The sequence below is a fragment of the Vespa mandarinia genome, chromosome 4 (genome assembly GCF_050613455.1).
Source record: "Vespa mandarinia isolate Hongniang chromosome 4, ASM5061345v1, whole genome shotgun sequence".
Taxonomy (NCBI): Eukaryota; Metazoa; Arthropoda; class Insecta; order Hymenoptera; family Vespidae; genus Vespa; species Vespa mandarinia.
Window position 1 is genome coordinate 4,023,935 of NC_140813.1, and position 9,863 is coordinate 4,033,797.

At 31.1% G+C, this 9,863-nt stretch overlaps 1 long non-coding RNA gene across 1 annotated transcript; it reads right to left on the reverse strand.

The window, feature by feature from the left end:
* Positions 1-3,943, reverse strand: LOC118445874 (uncharacterized). The gene is made up of 5 exons (XR_004839428.2): positions 3,161-3,943; positions 2,804-2,905; positions 1,883-2,226; positions 561-932; positions 1-344 (listed from the first exon to the last, which is right to left on the reverse strand). It is a non-coding gene; the product is annotated as an uncharacterized LOC118445874 (long non-coding RNA).
* Between the last annotated feature and the right edge of the window lie 5,920 nt (positions 3,944-9,863).

A 9,863-nucleotide genomic window follows, 5' to 3' on the forward strand; every position in this document is an offset into this window, starting at 1 on the left:
AAATATGCATTTCGTTTTTGCAATTGTAAGGTATAGTGTTATCATCTTTTTACAATAATTTCGAATCTACTTTGTTTTCTTTATGTCCTTTAATTTATTCGTGTTATTCGATTCGTGTCATTTCCATTAACTACATTGAAACATATCAAAATTCTATGTGATTTTGTATCAATATTATTATCTCCTTGTGTAAGCGGATTAGATAAAGATTGTATACTTTCGATAAAATTTTTTTTCCATCGACTTAATAAACACATCTATTCATCCTTTTTTTTTCTCTTTCTCTTTTGTATCTAAATCCTTTTCAGACATATTTCTTTCGTAAGGAAGAGCATAATCAGGATCTGAAAAATAAAAATGATTAATAAAGTAATTGTAACATATATTTCCTACTTATATAAGATTCGTAAAGAAACGATCGACGATCAAATAGTAGAACGTCTTAAAAGTAGTTCAAGTTTAATAAAGAAAGACCTAAATTCCATAGATAACAATTATGTTCTTTTTAGAAAATAAACTATTTATGAGCGAAAGAAATTCAGCGACTATAGCCGACCTACCTCAATGAATAGAACATAATGGGAGGCTACAATATTAGGCCTGTTTTATTTGATGCTTAAGATTCACCGTTAAAGATAAACCCTGTTATGTCACTTGGCACACTTTCGTGATTGTTATATCGTAGCGGAGTATCTTAGTGACAATAATCACATCACGCCTTGCACTACCAATGATGATTGATGCTCGGCCCTGAGATCGAAACCACCTGAGCGTTAACGGCCCAAGGATGACACAGCTGATCGTAGCAAGGTCGGCTTCTCCATCATGTTCTTTCCTTTTCTCTTTCTTGAACGGCTCGTTTTATATACCGTGCCGTAACGCACCTTGCACTTCCAGGTCACTTGGTCATATCTTGTCTTCCGTTCGTTCACCTGAAATTAATACTGAAGTCAGTATCATACAGCAACAGATATATACATATATATCAATATCGTAAATAAAACTTCTTGTCAATACGATCATTCAGGAAAAAAAAAAGTCAAAGAGAAAATCATCCTATTGATACGTACATACGTATGAAAAATCTCTCTGGGAAATCGATTGTTAATCATAAATAATAATAATAATAATAATAATAATAATAATAATAATAATAATAATAGTCACTATATGCAAGTCATTGAAATGTCTAATCGGAAGAGTAACTTAATTGGTTGATATAATCCTCGAACAAGAGAATATACAATGGAGTATTATTTTCAAGTATATTGATAGGGTTTCTCTTGTCACAATATTATATTTTGTCGCATTTACTATAAGCACAATTGTCAACTTCAACAGATTATCCATCTTATAATAGCAATCTTTTAACCCAAGTTAATCCTTTTTAAAACACCCTCGAGTATTTATTGGGATTAAAGCAAATTGAGGTCCTTCAGGTCTGAACTAAGTCTTCGTCTAAACAGTAAAATGGTCAATATTATATTCCTAAACACACAAACTCGTCAAAACAAACAATCAAAGTGTAGTCAAACTGATCATACTTAGTTTACTGAAGAACTTCTTATCCCTTTATCGTTTGTACAATATCGTTAAAACGCAAACACATAAAAACAATTAGTTCTTATCGATAAATTAAAATATTAACTTTGAAATTCCCGCGTTACTACGTGATTCGTCGATACTACCGACATCTGATTGGGTTCACTTCGGGATTTTAACGAATTTCATCTTAAAATCCAATCAATTTCTCGATGCTTTTTCAAAAAAATTATGATCATTAACAATGAATGTTGTTCCCTAATAATTGGGAAGTACTTTTAAATAAACTTTATATTAACCCTCGTATTGATTGAAAAATAATATAGTTGGTTATACTAACTTAATAAAGCAGGTGAATCACGATTTCTTCCCTAGGGAGAAGTCTACAGGAACCAATGAGCGAGGGTCCTCGTTAAAGCGACGCCGACGGTGGGACGGCAGTCGGAGTTTTGCAGGTCAAGGGCCTTCCTCCTATCGACCCGGCAACGGCTATCCGCCCCCACGACGCCATTATTTGATGGCTGCGTCTGTATATCTGTGCGTATACTTCTCTCTCTCTCTCTCTCTCTCTCTCTCTGTCTCTCTCCCACTCTCTTTTATACACATACACACACACACAGATACTCTCTTAATGTCAGTTACTATATCCACCACTATCGTTCTCCTCGTCTTCTCTTCGTCCCCCTGAGCACATAATTTTGCGTATTAGGATCGTTTCACGGCTCACGTTCAAACTTTTCTACTACTCGAGCATGAAACTGGAAGCCAGAGCTTATACAGAGAGTTTGGAAAAGCGAGCAGGAATTACACCCAGGAGATAGATTATATTCAAGAATGTATAGTATTAATTATCTCTGAGAATATATCGACTACTATTTATTAATTATAATGCTTATTAGTTGTTATATAATTCAAACGCTCCTCGTTCTTAGAAAATTTCTTATCATTAAAATCTTAAGAGAAGACAATTCCTTTTTTTTTTCTTTTTGCTCCTTTTTCTTTTTATGAAGTTAAAAATCATTAGAAAGATAGATATATTAAGAGAAAAATAAAATTAAAATGAAGTGATCAAATTATGAAGAAGCAGTTAATTTTTCTTTATCTGTAGCATATATTGTAGAATCAAAAATATCAAATAATAATCATTTCTACGAAGAATATTAAACTATCTCGTGCATTACTAAGCAAGAACGTGAGATCGTCGACTTTCTGTACTGTACGTATAACGGATAAAATGCATCCCGCAACATGACTTACGTACTTCTTGAATGAACGTTCGATGAATGTATGGAAGGTAAAAAGATGCGTTCTACATCGATGGTATCCTGCTTCGATCGAGTCACTGAATCCATTCTCGTCATTCCTGTTTCGTAAAGAAAAAGTTCTTACATTAATTTTACATGAACAATTTCTATTATAAATAATTATCAAATGACTTACAAGAATAAAACAAGATAAATATACATATATCCGATGTTCGAAATAATACGACGTAATAAATAATTTATTGAATATTAAAAAGATTGTTAATATAATCGTGACAAAATTGATAAATTTTAGATCCCTTCTCATGGTCGTTTAAAGAAAAATAAAAATTTAATCTAAAAATATAATTTACATCGATTTCCGTCGAAGGTCGCCGGGTCACTCTCTCTGCTACAAAGAGAAACGACACTCGTTCTAAAGTCTCGTTTCATGGCCGGAGGGGCAGCGAGCCGACGAGTAAACCAATAAACGAGGCTACCATCTGCTTGCCAGCCGGTATCTTTCTTCGTCCCTCTCTTTTCATCGTGTATCCGTCCGTCTCTCGTTCGTACATTGCTTTTCGTTCCTTTGCTTCTCTGTCCATTTTCTTCTCCCTATCTCTTCTCTTCTCTTCTCTCTCTCTCTCTCTCTCTCTCTTTTTCTCTTTGTGTGTGTGTGTGTGTGTCTCTCTTACTCTCCTTCACAAATCGGGGGACCATTTTATTCGCTTCTAAAATGAAATCCAAACAAGAGCTAAGCATTCACGCGTAACTCGTTCACACACACACACACACACATATATATATGTATATGTATATATCATATTCTGTTTTAATCAATTATAATTATTTAATTAAACCCAGTGAATAAATAGAAAAAGATTATGCGAAATAAATATTGATTTTTATTTTTCCTATTGAACGTGACTTATCATTATGTAATATTAATTAATTTTACTAGTAGGAAAGAAAAGAGAAAATTTGAAAGAAAGAGAAAATTTTCTCGCAATAAATCGAAAGAATTTGGAAATATCACGCAGGTCGATCGGTAAAACCAAGGTCTCGAACGAAGGAACGAACGCCATTACCTGGGACTTCTACGGGCTTACCTGACCGAATCCCCGAAAAAGAATGAAAAAAAAAGAAAAGAAAAAAAAAATAAGAAAAGAAAAGAAAAGAAAGTTGGAGGTATAGTATCAGGTCAGTTTTCGTGATTTATAACCATTATAAAATGGCGATGGGGGGAATGATTTCTTTCTTTTTTTTTTTTTTTTTTCTTTTTTTTTGCTGACTCTAACCCAATATCAATTTACGCGTTTTATTTTTGTTTAAATCAGTTTCGACTTTGTCATTCTTATTAAACTTATGTAACAATGAATAAAATTAATTAATTCATTGTCATTGTTTGAAGAGTAATTATATGTAACGTATTAATTGTCGCATTTTATATATTTACATTATATAAATGTAAAATGTTAATTAATAGATTCTACTACAGTGCGATAATTGTACTGTTATCGTTTCTTGTAATATTTGTAATTTACATTTAATAGTACGCTATAAATTAATTTGTTATCGTTCCAATAAGTTATTGTTCTTTTGTTGAATTAATTTCTTTCAAAGTCGATAATAAAATCTGTGGATATTCACAAGCATATTTGAAAAGGGAGTTTAAACGATTGTGGGAATCGGTCTGTATCAACTAAGCGGAGCATAAGAGATTAACAAGGGCTCATCACCGACTCTCCTCCCATTTACGTGAGGCATCAAATGACGTCACATCTCGCGGAAACGCGTTAGTTTATGATAGTTGGTGTATTAATTCGACGCTATACAACCTCGCGAAATTACATCGCGAGTTCTGCGTGAATAGAAGAGAAAAGAGATAAATTTCGCGACGGAAAACGCCCGTTATTTCGTTTCAAATGAAAGAATGATATTCATGTAATGGCATACCGGGTTCGTGCGATTCTTTATGAAATTTATTCGTTCTCGTAATTCTCCGCAACGGTTCTATAATTTTAATGAATATTTATCTTAGCCTATTTTGTTAAATGAAAAACGATAAAATGTATCATTTTATAAAATCAAAAATAAACGGCAATGCTTGTTAAATATTTATCGATATTTCCAACTGTTGTGATTTATTCAAAAAATGAAACCTTTGAATGATTTGGAATTCATTCATAAGGTGACTCATTAGTTTTAGATATAACAAAAGTATTCGAAGAAAATACGAATATAAATTTTTCCTTATATTTAAAATACTATCATATAATGTTGAAATTAATGAACCTATTGTAGATAATTGTATACGTGAAAGTATAAACGATCAATTTAATTGAATGATAAATATCTGATTATTTTTTTTTAATCTAATAAAACGAACTAATTCGAAGTTCAATAAAAATATGTAAAACGTTCGAGCGTGTAAATGACGATCGGGTTGTTAATTCTTACAGGAACTACGGTAGCTTTACTTCTTAACTATCAGGCAACACGGGCACAACATCGATCATCCAATGCTTTGTCGCGTCATGCTACATCTTGTCCATTCACCTATCGATTCATAATATGGCTCCTGTCAGTGCGTATTAACTAATAACTCGCTTGAAAAATAAAAGGACTATAAGAACTCACGATTTAACTTTTCTATCTTCTATCATTGAATTTTATCATTTTCCTTTTTGTTATTTACATATATATATATATATATATATATATATATATAATTAGAATCATACTAAAGATTAAATATAAGTAATAATAGTTTTAAAAGACAATAATATGTCGAATAATTTGTTAATATAGAAACGTAGTAATATAAATTAATAATAAAAGAAATATATTATTTGCGTTTATTAATTAGAATATTTTTATAAAAATTTTGTATTTTTAATATTCGGGAAAAAATTAGAACAAACGATTTTAGGATTACGAAAATAATAATATATATGTTACGTATATAATGTATAAAATAATTAGATTAGATTAAACAAATTTTTATCGAAATTCGAATCTTTAGAGAAATCGATTTAGAATAATAATTATCGTTTGACGTCACATCACAATGAAATTTTATAACTAGTTTTTTTTTTTTTTTTTTTTAAGAAAGAGCTACGACTTTTTTCGGTCGTTTAAAACAGCGAGTTTAGGGATCGGAAAGTTAGATGTGGAACGTGGGCTGAGTAAGTCCTTGATTAAAATCGTAGCCGGTTTCCCTCCTGTAAACGGCTACGACTAAGAACGTCGTCTTTCTGAAAATCATTACCGAACTTCTGATTAAGAATTCTCAAGAATGTCAGTTCAAAACGATAACTAAGATCATTTGATTAAACGAATAATATGATTATATTTTATCATTGAATAAAAAATAATAAGAATATAACACGATAAAAATAAGTGTAGTAATTTATCATAACACAATTTATCTAAAACGGTATGTTAACTTGTGTACTATTATAATTTTGATAAGACAAAATTAGACGGATAAAAAGAATTGAAGTATCATTTAATTGATCATTACGGCTATTAGATTACGAAATAGAATAGAAAATGTTAAGAAATGAAGATAATTTGATTCAATGGAATGCTTTATCATCTTTTTTTTTTTTTTTCTTCTACACATAGGAATACATTTAGATTGTGACATAAACTGACTTAGTTTGCTTAAAACTAAAGTTAATTATTCTTATTTCAATTTTTATTAACGTATTCTATGCCTATATACAAATTATTTCAATCACTATATTATCCTAATTAAATATCTCGATTAAAACTAATACTTCTTATTGCATATCAGTTCTTAGAAAAGAAGTTCAAAGTACGTCATTTTGAATTTAAATCTCTTACCGGTTTATTCCATTTCCTTCTTATAATAAGTTATCAAATAGAAAAAAAAAAAAAAAAAAAAAAAGAAAAAAAAAAGATAAGGAAAGAAAAAAGACATACACTTTGAAAACACTAACGAAAAAAAACGACGTTGTCATGACGTTCAAGGAAAGCATGATATAAACATAGATGATCACGCACGAGGATAAAAATCATGAGAAAAAAAAAAAAAAAAAGAAAATACTATCAAGGAAGAAAAGGAACGCTTTGAAATTTGTTTAGTTGGATCAGGATTAAATTGTTTTTCTATTGGGGGAAAAACAAAAAGAGAAAAAACAAAAAAAAAAAAAACAAAAAAAGAAAAAAAACAAAAAAAACATAGAAGAAAGAAAACAGAGAAAATGAGGAAAGAGGAAAAAAAAAGATAAAAAGATATGACGACGAAATCGTGATAAAATTGACAATCGTCGAAATAGAAATTCGGAGTATATTTACGGGCGTTACGAAATGGCACCTAGTCGCGAGCGAGGTAGAAGAACACTGTGCAAATCGATCGGCGTCGGAGTACCCGCCAGATTACTCGAGTATTCGTACGAGTACCAAAATTCACCGATAATGGAGCCACCATCGGCAACGTGGCCGCCGATATGCTTTCTTATATTCCAACTACAAATGAGAAAACGCGCGCTGAGCCGGCTTTAACGATCCACCATGCTCTGTGTGACCCTATCTGCTCTTGGTTTCTTTCTACTTGGGTTCTTTTAGGAATGCGTGTGTATGCGTACATGAACAAGAACGCGGTTACATTTCTTGGTTGACTCGAATGAGAATGTCGCGTGCGTGCGTGCGCGCACGCGCACACACACACACACACACACACACACATATATATATACACGTGTATCAATACATATCATCGAATTTTCATGACAAAAAGTCGCGAGAAAATATGTCGTTGAAATTTTCAATCTCCATCCTAATCTTATTCTTACGGGGCTATTTTCTTTTTCTGTAATGTATCGAATCATATTAATCGTATGGATAACTTTGCCATTGGATATTATAGATAGGATGTTTGATTTTTACTTTGTGATATAACTCGGAATTTTTTATCTCATTAAAATAATGCAAATTTTAGTACGAAATTATGATAATTATTATAGACTAAGTTATGTTGATAAGACGACGATGAAACGAAATGTGTCAATGATTATAATTAAAGAAAAAGAAACATTGATATAATCGAATGAAAATTATCAAAATATATATAAAATGCTTACCCTTTATATTCCTGTACCTTGGAAATTTAGACGAAATCGAGTTGAACATTAAACGCCATATCTTTGATCTTTCGAAATTCTTCTCATCGAACTGCGCCTTTCTCTCTTCATCTTTGAAATCAGAATCGAATGGACGTAGAATTTCATACGACTTTTTGGAATGTCTGCTGAATTTCCTCGTGGAGTTTTATTGACGTAACGTAGGAACACTGAAAGCGTCAACTGTAACGAGTCGTTGAGTCTGCGTCGAAAGGAGATGTAAATTGCGCACGGAAAACGGCGCTGGGCGTCGCCATCGTTGGGGATGAAAGCACCCGAGTGGCTTCGAGGGATGCTGCACGTTACTGATAGTGGGGATGAAAGGAGGGAACTTATAGCTTTGAAAGTAAACCCTACTAGCTTTCTGTTGACCTGATCGCTTCTAGGACGAAACGTGAACTGACTTTATCCGCAGCGTTCTCTTCTATATATATATATATATATATATATATATATATATATATATATCCGCAGCGTTCTCTTCTCTCTCTATATATATATATTATATATATATATATTATATATATATATATATATATATATATATATATATATATAATATTATCTGATATCTGTAGTATATGCTTTTAAGAACTCGAATATTTACCATTGAATGTTCCTTCTTTTAACTCGTGATTGTTCATAAGATCAATCATTGTTTGATGTTTAACACATATCATGATTAATTCTCACTACATTTTTTCTTAATTATAAACAAATAAAAAGTATTAGTTATTTTGCAACGTGTATTTATTTTTAATTTTTCTTTTTTTTTTTATTACTTTTATCTTTCTGTAATTGCAATATCTACATTGATTTATTTTTTCATTATGAGAAATTAAATTTTATGTATAATATAAAATATTAGATAGTATCCTTATAGTTTGGTATTGTGTGTTGATAATATACCACATGTAGGTACAAGAATTAAAATAGAAAAAATTAAAATCAAAAGCTATATGTACGTGGTTACCGACTGCCGGTAAATGGAATCAATAGATAAAACAATTTTGTATCAGTCGATAAGGCAGATTCTATCATACAATATCCTTATGTAATTTGACAATGCATGGCAATGCAATCGCTCCGTTTCCACTGTTAAAAAATGTCTTTTCAGCTTTTATCTTTAATGCTGTTCATCACTTTTTGCTAAAATGTTTATGACTTAAGGGATAAGTACGGATGAAATATGAACTACAGACACTCCACTTTAGAAAACACTATGCTCACTATAAGTCTATCGTATCGGTTTAACAATTGAGTTCATGTGTATAGAAATATTTCTATGCTTGTAAATTCCATAAAAAAAAGTAATAAATTTATGCAAATTATATTTCTTTGAAAATAGATTACTCGAGAAGTATTTGTTAATTATAAATAGGACTTAACTATAAATAGGACTTTTAATTGTGTCTGCGATATTCACGTGAATGTTAAAATAACGATGGCTCTATTCTAAAATCCGTATTCCCAGAGTGAAATGAGCTAATCGAGAACTCTGGCTCCCAATGCTATCTGAAATAATTAATCCTCGCTTATGGATATACGTTTAAAGAAGATGAACTTAATTTGATCTAATAAATAAATCAAGAAAATGAAAAACCATTTACGAGTTAATCTTTTAAAGAAATTTACTTACTGATTTGGTCATTGAATGCTCTTCTACTAATCAATTACAACCAATCACTCGTGAGAATTTGGATCTTTCATGTCCTCGACATGATTGAGTGAACAGAGGGACTTAAAAATTCAATTATTATTTAAGAAGTTCTTTGAGAGCTCCAAAAGACTTGAATTAGATCGAAATTGAGGGTGGATGATTTATAGGTGATTAAAAATGAGATAGATCAATATAGAAATTAATTGAGATCCTTTTCAATGATGCACTGACTCTAATTCACGGTAGTTAATTATTGATGGACAGTCA